This window comes from Cebus imitator, unplaced genomic scaffold (assembly GCF_001604975.1).
Source record: "Cebus imitator isolate Cc_AM_T3 unplaced genomic scaffold, Cebus_imitator-1.0 Scaffold452, whole genome shotgun sequence".
Classification (NCBI taxonomy): Eukaryota; Metazoa; Chordata; class Mammalia; order Primates; family Cebidae; genus Cebus; species Cebus imitator.
In genome coordinates this window covers 1,092,619-1,102,918 of record NW_016107767.1, presented here as the reverse complement: position 1 = coordinate 1,102,918, position 10,300 = coordinate 1,092,619, and the positions used below count along the sequence as shown (strand labels likewise).

Here is a 10,300-nt window from a genome sequence, read left to right as displayed (position 1 = left end):
GGCTGAGGTGGTCTCAGATGGAGATGAGAAATGTGTTGGGAACGGGAATAAAGATTACTCTTGATAAGCTTTAGCAAAGAGACTGGTGGCATTTTGCCCCTGCCCTAGAGAGCTATGGAACTTTGAACTTGACAGTGATGATTTAGGGTATTTGGCAGAAGAAATTTCTAAGCAGCAAAGCATTCAAGAGGAAGCAGACAATAAAAGTTTGAAAAATTTGCAGCCTGATGATGTGATAGAAAAGAAAACCAATTTTACAAGTGTCTGGCATTTTCCTGCTGACACTCATTCTCTCTTCTGCCACCCTGTGAAGAGGTGTCTTCTACCATGATTATAAGTTTCCTGAGGCTTTCCCAGCCATGCAGAACTTGAGTCAATTAAACTTATTTTTTTTATTTTTATTTTTGGAAATTACACAGTCTCGAGTATTTCTTCATAGCTGCATAAGAATGGACTAATACAGTAATTTCTGGGGAGAAATTCAAACCAGCTGCAGAAATTTGCATAATTAATGAGGAACTAAATATTAATCACCAAGACAATGGGGAAAATGTCTCTGGGGCATGTAAGACTCCTTCCTAGCAACGCTTTTCATCACAGGCCTGGAGGTCCAGGAGGGAAAAATGGTTTAATGGGCTGAGCCCTGAGCCCCTCTGCTGTGTGCCACCTCAGGACATGGTGCCCTTTGTCTTAGCTGCTTTAGCTACAGCTATGGCTAAAAGGGGGCAAGGTACAGCTTGGGCCACTTCTTCAGATGGTGTAAGCCCCAAGCCTCAGCAGATTCCATGTGGAGTTGAGACTGTTGGCTCACAGGAGTCAAGAATTGAGGTTTGGGAATCTCTACCTAGATTTCAAATGATTTATGGAAATGCCTGGATGTCCAGATGGAATTCTGTGGTAGGGAGGGAGCCCTCATGGAGAACTTCTGTTGTGGCAGTGCTGAAGGGAGACGTGGGGTTGCAGCCTCGACACAAAGTCCCTACTGGGGCACTGGCTAGTGGAGCTGTGAGAAGAGGGCCATCGTCCTCCACCCCCAGAATGGTACATCCACCAACATCTTGCACCATGTGCCTGGACAAGCCACAGGCACTCAACACCAGATCATGAAAGAAGCCAGGAATGGGGCTGTACCCTGCAAAGCCACAGGGGAAGAGCTGCCCAAGGCTGTGAGAACCCACCTCTTCAATCAGTGTGATCTGGATATGAGACATGAAAGGAGATCATTTTGGAACTTTAAGGTTCAATGACTGCCCTACTGGCTTTTGGACTTGCCTGGGGCCTATAGCCCCTTTGACTTGGCCAACTTTCCCATTTGTAATGGGTATATTTGCCCAGTACCTGCAACCCCATTATGTCTAGGAAGTAACTGGCTTGCTTTTGATTTTATAGGCTTTTAGGCAATAGGGACTTGCCTTGCCTCAGATGAGACTTTGAACTTGGAGTCTTGGGTTAATGCTGGAATGAGTTACAATTCTGGGGGACTTTTGGGAAAGCATGATTTTGTTTTGAAATGTGAGGACATGAGAATTGGGAGGGGCCAGGGGGAAGAATGATATGGTTTGGCTCTGTGTACCCACCCACATCTCACTTTGAATTGTAATAATCCCCGTGTGTCAAGAGTGGGACCAAGTAGAGGTAATTAAGTTATGGAGGCAGTTCCACCCATACTGTTCTCATGATAGCAAGTTCTCATGAGATCTGATGGTTTTACAAGCATCTGGCACTCCCCCTGCTGGCATTGATTCTCTCTTCCTGCCCTGTGAACAGGTGCCTTTTACCATGATTGTAAGTTTCCTGAGGCGTTCCCAGCCATGTGGAACTGTCAATTAAACCCCCTTTCTTTATAAATTACCCAGTCTTGGATATTTCTTCTTATCAATGTGAGAAAAGAGTAATACAATTATTCTCTTTTGAAAACCTTTAAATAGGAATGGATAGGATTTTTGTTTAGTAATTTAGTAAGTCAACAAGTAATTATAAATTCACCTAGTGTTAAATTTTCCATAGTCTATAATTGAGTAAGAAATACTACATCAAGAAAAATAGTTGAATTTCACATTCTAACCTAAAAGTGTCACTGATTTTGGTAACACAATAAAAGTGAACTTGCCATGATTTTAAGAACTGATAAAACATCTTGTTAGCTCCCACAATTGGGAGTGTTTTAATTTAAAAAAACAAATGTTGCCATACTCATACTAGCTAAAGCTTTCAGATATGAGCTAAAGCTAGACTTAATGTCCTAAGGGACAAGATAGCTGTGAGATCCTTTTGAGCACAGGATATGCTTTTTTTCATTTAGACAATCCCTAAGACTAGCCAAGTTCTGGCACTGTTTAGACATTCATTAGCACATACCAATATGCTGTGGATATCTCATCTGGAAGTTAATGAAGATTAACTCTCCCCACATAGGAAGGAGATATTTCAAAGCAAGCAGGAGTGACTTAATTTTTCTGTTTATCACAGATGCTTGGAAATTCTAGCAAAAGCTTTGTGGTAGCTGCTAAAAGTAACTCTTCTCAATCATGGAAATTTTAGGTGGCAAAATGAAAGTAAAGTATATAACCATCGGAACAATTTTAGCAAAGTGAGAAAATGAGCTGGGATGGAACATAAGATCCCTATTGGGATGGCATAGAAGCTGACAGGGAAGATAGGTTAGGCCAAGGCTGCTGTCCTTGGTTGCCATACTATGATGTTTAGAACTTGTCCTGGTTTTCAAGCATCATAGTTGCAATGATAAAGCAGTATTATAAAAAATTACTCTAATAGTAGTATATGAAGTCTCCAAGCAGATATAAAGTGCAAATAAAGTAGAAATAGGAGTGGAGAGTTTCAGGAAGAGTCCACTGTTAAGACAAACACAGTCTTCAGGATGTGCAAAGGGAGAAATATTTTTAATGACAAGGCAGCAGACAGAGCCAAATGTTCAGAGAGTATAAACAGAAAAAAAGTTGTTGAATTTGGCAAATAAAATTTTGTCAGTGAATTTAAAGAGAGGATTTCAGTAGGCTCAAGTGTGGCACTGCTAAATAAATAGTGGCTTAAAATTAGAGTTGGCCAGGCATGGTGGCTCATGCCTGTAATCACAGCACTTTGGGAGACTGGGGCGGGCAGATCACAAGGTCAAGAGATCAAGACCATCCTGGCTGACATGGTGAAACCCCGTCTCTCCTAAAATACAAAAAAATTAGCTGGGCATGGTGGCGCACACCTGTAGTCCTAGCTACTCGGGAGGCTGAGGCAGGAGAATTGCTTGAACCTGGGAGTTGGAGGTGGCAGTGAGCCAAGATCGTGCCACTGCACTACAGCCTGGCACCTGACAACAGAGCAAGACCCTGTATCAAAGAGAAATTAGAGTACATAATTACCCATACACAATTGTTGTTAATTTTGAATCGAAAATGTTGGCAATAGTGAAAATTTTGGCAACCTGTTTATTTTACAGGTGCAGGGAAGAAAAGTTTGGAGATAAAAAGATTAAAGATGTTTTAAATTAAGAAAAAAAAATGAGAGAGCAGAGACTGTGAGGAGAAAATGGATTGAAATTAGCCCCAGAAAGAGAAAGGGGCAGATCTACCTCAGATAAAGAAATGAAGCAAAGAAGAAAGATGAATATAAACAAAAGTACTTGTGATTAGAGAAGGAAGATAGGTAAAATAGTGAGAAAAGAAATAAATTTTATTGTTAAGACAGGAAGTGAGATTATCTGAACAAATTGAGGCTAATGGAATGAGATTAAATGTTTGAGGTAATCTGAAATTAAGAAAAAATGGTACTGGGATATTGATACATGAATTTAAAAATTTGCTTTTTGCAGTGAACTAAATGTTTGAGGCCACAATGAGTCAAACTGACACATTCCAGTAACTCTCAATAGCTATTATATAGCCTATGAGCATTAAAAATGATTAAATTGGTCAGGGGTTGATCCAGACACTGCAGATCTGGCTATAGGTTAAAGGTACAAGGCAATCTAGAGCGTTAGGACTCTGTAAAGGTGACTGATGAAAATTCTGACGAAGCAAGGAATCAAGTGCAGTCAGAGGGAATAATGACTGAAGAAAATGAGGAGCTGGACCATTAGAGGTCTCCATGAGGGCAGATTCTGGTCAACGAGCATGGGAGAGCATCTGAAACACAGACTGCAGCAATATTGCAATGCCAAAGGCACAGCGGCCTTGTCTTCCTAATAGTCTCCCTGGAGTCCCATAAACTTAAAAAAAAATAGATGAAATAATATAGAAACTTGTACTGAAAGATAAACAATTGTTTACTACCATTTGAAGTTTTATTGTTTCACTCATAGAGCATTTTCAGGAAGACACAACCTCACTAAATAGAGAGACATGTCTACTACTGCCTTCCAAATAGCAGTAAGTGATTAACAGCCATCATCAAAACTAACTCTACATTGAAGGTAAGATAAATAAGTTCACTTCTCGTTTTGTCTAATTGTCTCTCTGAGCACAGATCAGGCAGCTTTGGAACAGCATTTATTTTCTCACAACTTTAGAATGGCATTTTCTTAAGGTATGTTTATATTAATTTAGTAAACATCTATTGAAGTCCTACCATGTGCTGAGACACTGTTACTAGGGAATCCAAGCATGCCTAGCTAACAAAACTTCTTTGATAAAAGTTTCTGCTGGAAGGTGCTTTAAGATTGGTCAAGGGAAAAAAAATAGAAGGAGGTAATCAGCAATTGAGCAACTATAACAAAGTTATAGGCTAAGAGTTAGTAGTGTAGAATACCATATATATGAGAAAGCATAGGAAGCTATGAGTCAAATAACACTTCAATCCCTGAGACCCAGTAGGAAAAACAAAGACAGAGAGTGAGAGAAAATAGGTAACGAAATACGTAAACCAAGCAAAACCATGAATTAAGAAAGCCATAAACACAGCACAAAAGAATATCAGTTTCAATGATAAAAATGTTGCAGTTAAACAGTATAATAAGCTAACCACACCTGAGTTAAGAGGACATGATTGTTAATATCCAATCAGAATAATGTGATTGTTTACGCTCCAAGAATAATGTTTACTCTGGTAATTAAATATATAATCAGTATTCATGATGCTGGAGAGATTGTAGATAAGAGAAATAAGCTAGAGGGGAATTACATTGTAGTTTACATATATGTGACAAATAAATAAATAATTACTGAAATGCACATTTCTCCATGAGTCATTTTTGTAGCATATTTTTACATACAATAGACAGAAAGCCAACTCAATTCATTTAGGCCAAGGAAAAAAAAGGCACTAATGTGCTATTTTATATGACTAATTTCAGGGGAAATGTTAGCTTCAGGAATGGTTGGATTCAGAGACTCAAACAATATGATTGGTATTCCATCACTTTCCATTTCTTGGTCCAACTTTGTTTTATGATGACTATATTTTAAGTATGGCCTCTTTATATTACAGGTACTGATATTTCCAGCCTTGCCTTTTCCTTACAAAAACCAATCTCTCACCCACAGAAAAATAAATGAATAAACTTTCATAATATTTCATGACATTTTTTTTGTCGGAATTGAATCTTGTGTACCTACTTTCTTCATGTATCAGTCTCTGAACTACAACCAGGGATAAAGAATCTATATGAATCATTGCCCACTCCCCAGGCTAGAGATGGAATAAGCTCAACCAAATCATATGGACCTAGAGAGAGGAGGGCTGTTCTCAGATCAAAAATGGAGTCACTGTTATCAGAATCATGTTTTAGATTAGTATTTCTCAAGCTAGGTTGGTAGGGAAGAAAGTGTATCAGGATCTTGGAGATGGGAAGAAGAATTCTATGATTATAAGTAGGGGATACGGAAAGAAGGGGGAACATGTATTGAATAAAACTGAGAACTACTATTTGAAATATATTACTGTCTATGATAAGGATATAATCTATGCTATTTCTATATCCAGATGTCCACACAACATATATATCAAAAATAATGGGAACCTTTCTATTTACCATCAACCTACTTGGTCCTTAAGAAAGAGAAACCATCCGAGTTCATTTCCTATCCAGTCTAGCTTTTATTAGAGCTGCACATGATAAACATGCCTAGTAGAAATAAATCATTTATCACAAAACAAGTAACATGAGATAGTGGAATCTGTGTACAAGTGTGGTTGTAAATATTATATGTTACTACTTACTCTGACATTTCCCCAGACTTTAATTATCTACTTTCAAACTTTGGATATGTTTAGGATGTTATAATGCATGTCTAAGTTTCTCTCAAAAACAATATCCAAGTACATTTGCCATAAAAGGAACTCTGGGCTTAAGACATTTAAAGCCACACTACACTATACATTTTATTGAACCTCTATTGCATTCTTATATACAAAAGACTCTAGTGCACATAAGAATCACATTGTTTATGCATTAACTTACTGAACACACAATTATATAATGTCATATGTTGTTTAGAAAATGTATTGATTCACATATTTTAAGGCTTTAGTCTATTTATGAAGATAAATCACAATTCAATTTGAGAGCATTAAAAAACAATAATCTCTAATACAACACAGCAAATGATATGAAAATATGTTTCAATGCAGTGAATACAAGGTATGAAATATGAAAGAAAGGTTGCATAAATGCCATCCTGGCCGGGTGTGGTGGCTCACGCCTAGCACTTTGGGAGGCCAAGGTAGGTGGATCACAAGGTCAGGGGTTCAAGATCAGCCTGACCAACATGGTGAAACTCCATCTCTACAAATACAGAAAAATTAGCCAGCCATGGTGGCACGTGCCTATAATCCCAGCAACTCAGGAGGCTGATGCAGGAGAATCGCTTGAGCCCGGGAGGTAGAAGTTGCAGTGACCCAAGATCAGCCACTGTACTCCAGCCTGGGTGACAGAGTGAGAAGTCATCTCAAAAAAAAAAAAGTGATCCTATACCATGTTCAAAAAGAAAAAAAATGAACATGCAATTATTTTTAAGAGCTGACTTTAATTTTCTATATTTCATTCTAGAACATCAAATCATTTTTAAATTACCATTTATATTATGGCTATTAAACACATGTCTAGTAAATGATTTTTGAAAATTCAGGAAATGTGAATATTTAGAAACTTTAAAATTATTTTTGTGTGCTCTATTTCAGCCACTATTTTGGTGGCTGAAATACGGACTTTTTAAATCTTAAGTTACCTATACCACTTCATCAATGATAATACCATCAGAAATATAGCAATTTTTAATAATCTCTGATGTTATAAACTCACACATGGATTTCACACTTAGCTTTGGGATTCTTATTTCTCTTTACAGTCTTCTTTGACAGGTAGTTTGCAGACACATTTTTTTCAAGTCAGGCATTTCTCAATTACATAAATATTTTTAATTTTTGGTCATTTCTATATTTGCAAGCATTTATTCCTAGCTGACTTGGTTCTAGCTTTTACTGATTGTTTTTTCTAATGTTTCATGATCTGTTCAATTTAACATGTCTGTCAATCAAATTGTTAGCAATCACATATATGCTGATATACATGTGCAAAATTTTATCTAATAGGTCACTGTTTATTTTTTAACTTGATAAAAATTAGTTGGGTCAAAGAAAACTAGCCCCACTTTTGAGTCTGAGATAGCAAGACTTCTTTATGATGTGTTTTTCTAGACATATGCACACCCAGTCTATAGAGACTGACACCTGATAGATTGGCTAATTTTTTCTTAATTATCAAGACAATATTCATTTGTAGGAGAAAAAAAATAGTTTCATCATGTCTGTACCTAATGGTAAGGGTTGTCCTGGCTGTTTCTGTATCTTTCCTGCTTTTGAATTTTATTCTTACTTATCTATGGTTACAGGAATTTTTTTTTCTTTTAAGAAAGGCTTTGCTATCATCAAATAAATTTTCAATAACAGTCCCCAGTGTTTTTGCATCATCTGCCCTCATCTCAGACATCCCAAATGTCCTTCGTCAGACCCTGCTGATTTGACTAAAGCCTATAATAAATACACATCTGCCATTTCCTCCCTATCCTTGAGAAGTTTGTCACACGGCCTTGTTTAGTTGTCCCTCACACACACTTGCATTTAGATAAAAGAAAATGAGTGATTCTGAATAAGTTGACATTTATTCCTCTAAGCACACTACAGTTTTCTCTATCTTCTTAACCAAAAAGGGTTGCATACAATTTAACATTTTCTGAATGACTCAGAGCCATCACATGAAATCTATTCAGCAGAGCATAACATAACTATAGGAGTGCATATCCTGCTTTGCCTCTTTTAACTGTGTGACCTCATGCAGATTACTTAACATTTCTATACATCTGTTACAAAAATTATAAAATAGGGGAATATGGTTTTCACATATTTATCATAAGGATCATTATGAAAATCCACACGAAGTAAATAAATCTCCGCACACAGAAACAATCAGGAAATTAAAACCACTACAATAACTACTATTATCATCATTACCATTATTACTGTTGCCGTCATCACCACTTTCTCTTTATAGTATCATTATTCTGAGTTGTGCAGGCTGACTTCAGGGAGCGTGGAGATTATCAGCCTGTATCCTACCTCACCTGCAGACTGCAGTGGCCCTTCAGTTTACCTGGGTCTATTCCTGTACCTCCTCTCTTTCTTTATTTTTGAAGTAGATGTGGGGTAATCAGAAAATAACCTTATTAAATTTTTTTTTTTGAGACAGTCTCGCTCTGTTGCCCTGGCTGGAGTGCAATGGCGCGATCTCGGCTCACCGCAACCTCCGCCTCCCGGGTTCAGGCAATTCTCCTGCCCCAGCCTCCTGAGTCGCTGGGATTACAGGCACGCGCCACCATGCCCAGCTAATTTTTTGTAGTTTTAGTAGAGACGGGGTTTCACCATGTTGACCAGGATGGTCTCGATCTCTTGACCTCGTGATCCACCCGCCTCAGCCTCCCAAAGTGCTGGGATTACAGGCTTGAGCCACCGCGCCCGGCATTAAATTTTTTTAATATAAACCCAAACAATTGCTATAAAACTCTAAGAGCACAATTCATAAAGTTTAGTACATAGAAACATACTTGCCTGTGGTTGGCAAACCACAGGCCTTATTTATTTATTTCCCCTTTCTGTACTGTGATCCTAATAGAAGAGATACTAGATAAATGACTCTTTGATAATCAAGGGAATAATGGCCTTTTTTTCTGTTTAGTCCCCACTGAGCTGAAAATATTGCACATTGAACCTTTTCTGGAGTCTCAACTGCAGCAAAAAAAAAATAATCCCACCCATGCATAACAAGGCATTATCAAGTAGAAAACTTCTAAAAACAAAAAATGAAGCCAAGCTCTTCTCACACTGGGATTGTCCTAAGGAAAAAAAAAAGTGCTCTGGTTCACTCATACTAATCCATCTGGATCAACAAAAGAAGTATTTGTTCTCTTGAACCAAGTAGAATGAGGATCAGGCCACAGAGAACCAAATTCAGAGACTGATTGCTTTTCTGTGTAGACATATTGGCTCAGAATTTTAAAATGCTAAAAGTAATTCTTGAGAAACATCAGTTTCATGAGTTTCCAGGCTATTTTAACATCAATTCCTGAAAGTTTGTTTCTTTCATGTCTTTGAATGTACTCTAATCTCTCAAGTATCAATAATTCAGACACACACACACACACACACACACACACACACACACACACGACTAGACTAGCTATTTAATAACATCATCTACAATAGAAAAATAACTTACAAACAAAATAGGCAATTTTAATTATTCACACATTTCCCTTCAAAGTAACCAATTAGACAATAATTTATGGTAACATTTTATGAAGTTTTACATGCATTTAGAATCAAATGAAAATGTTATTTCAACAATGTAATACTTTAAAGGTATTTGTGCATTTCTTTTTTTCATTTTTAAATACTAATTTGTATATGTCATACTAATTTGTATATGTCATAATTTATAACATTGGCAGCAGTTTCAGTATCTGCAAAATCTTTTTAGAGTTACAAATTAAAAAGAAGAAAAGCATCTTATGAATTCAAATGGACGAAACTTTTTTTCAATGAAATACAGAGAGTTAATTCTTGTTAGCATTCATTAAATAAAATTTTATTTAAAAAATAATGTGTTATTATTAATTTGTATATACCAGGGTCACTTTTTAATGCCAAAACATTGATGTTCTAAACTATTTTGTTGCAGTTATCACTCCCGCATGCTTGTGTCCATGTTAGAATTCTTAGCTTTGTCAGAACAGTCTTGAAACTATCTCATCTTGCCTTTTTTTTTTTTTCTGATAATTTTTATTTTGCCATCCCACAA

General features: G+C 37.0%; 1 long non-coding RNA gene across 1 annotated transcript in view; it reads right to left on the bottom strand.

Moving 5' to 3' along the window:
* Positions 1 to 2,367: 2,367 nt before the first annotated feature.
* Positions 2,368 to 10,300, bottom strand: part of LOC119468594 — a 14,928-nt gene continuing 6,995 nt past the window's right edge. The window contains exon 3 of the long non-coding RNA XR_005197293.1: positions 2,368 to 2,380. This is a non-coding gene — a long non-coding RNA (uncharacterized LOC119468594). The remainder of the gene's footprint in view (positions 2,381 to 10,300) is intronic.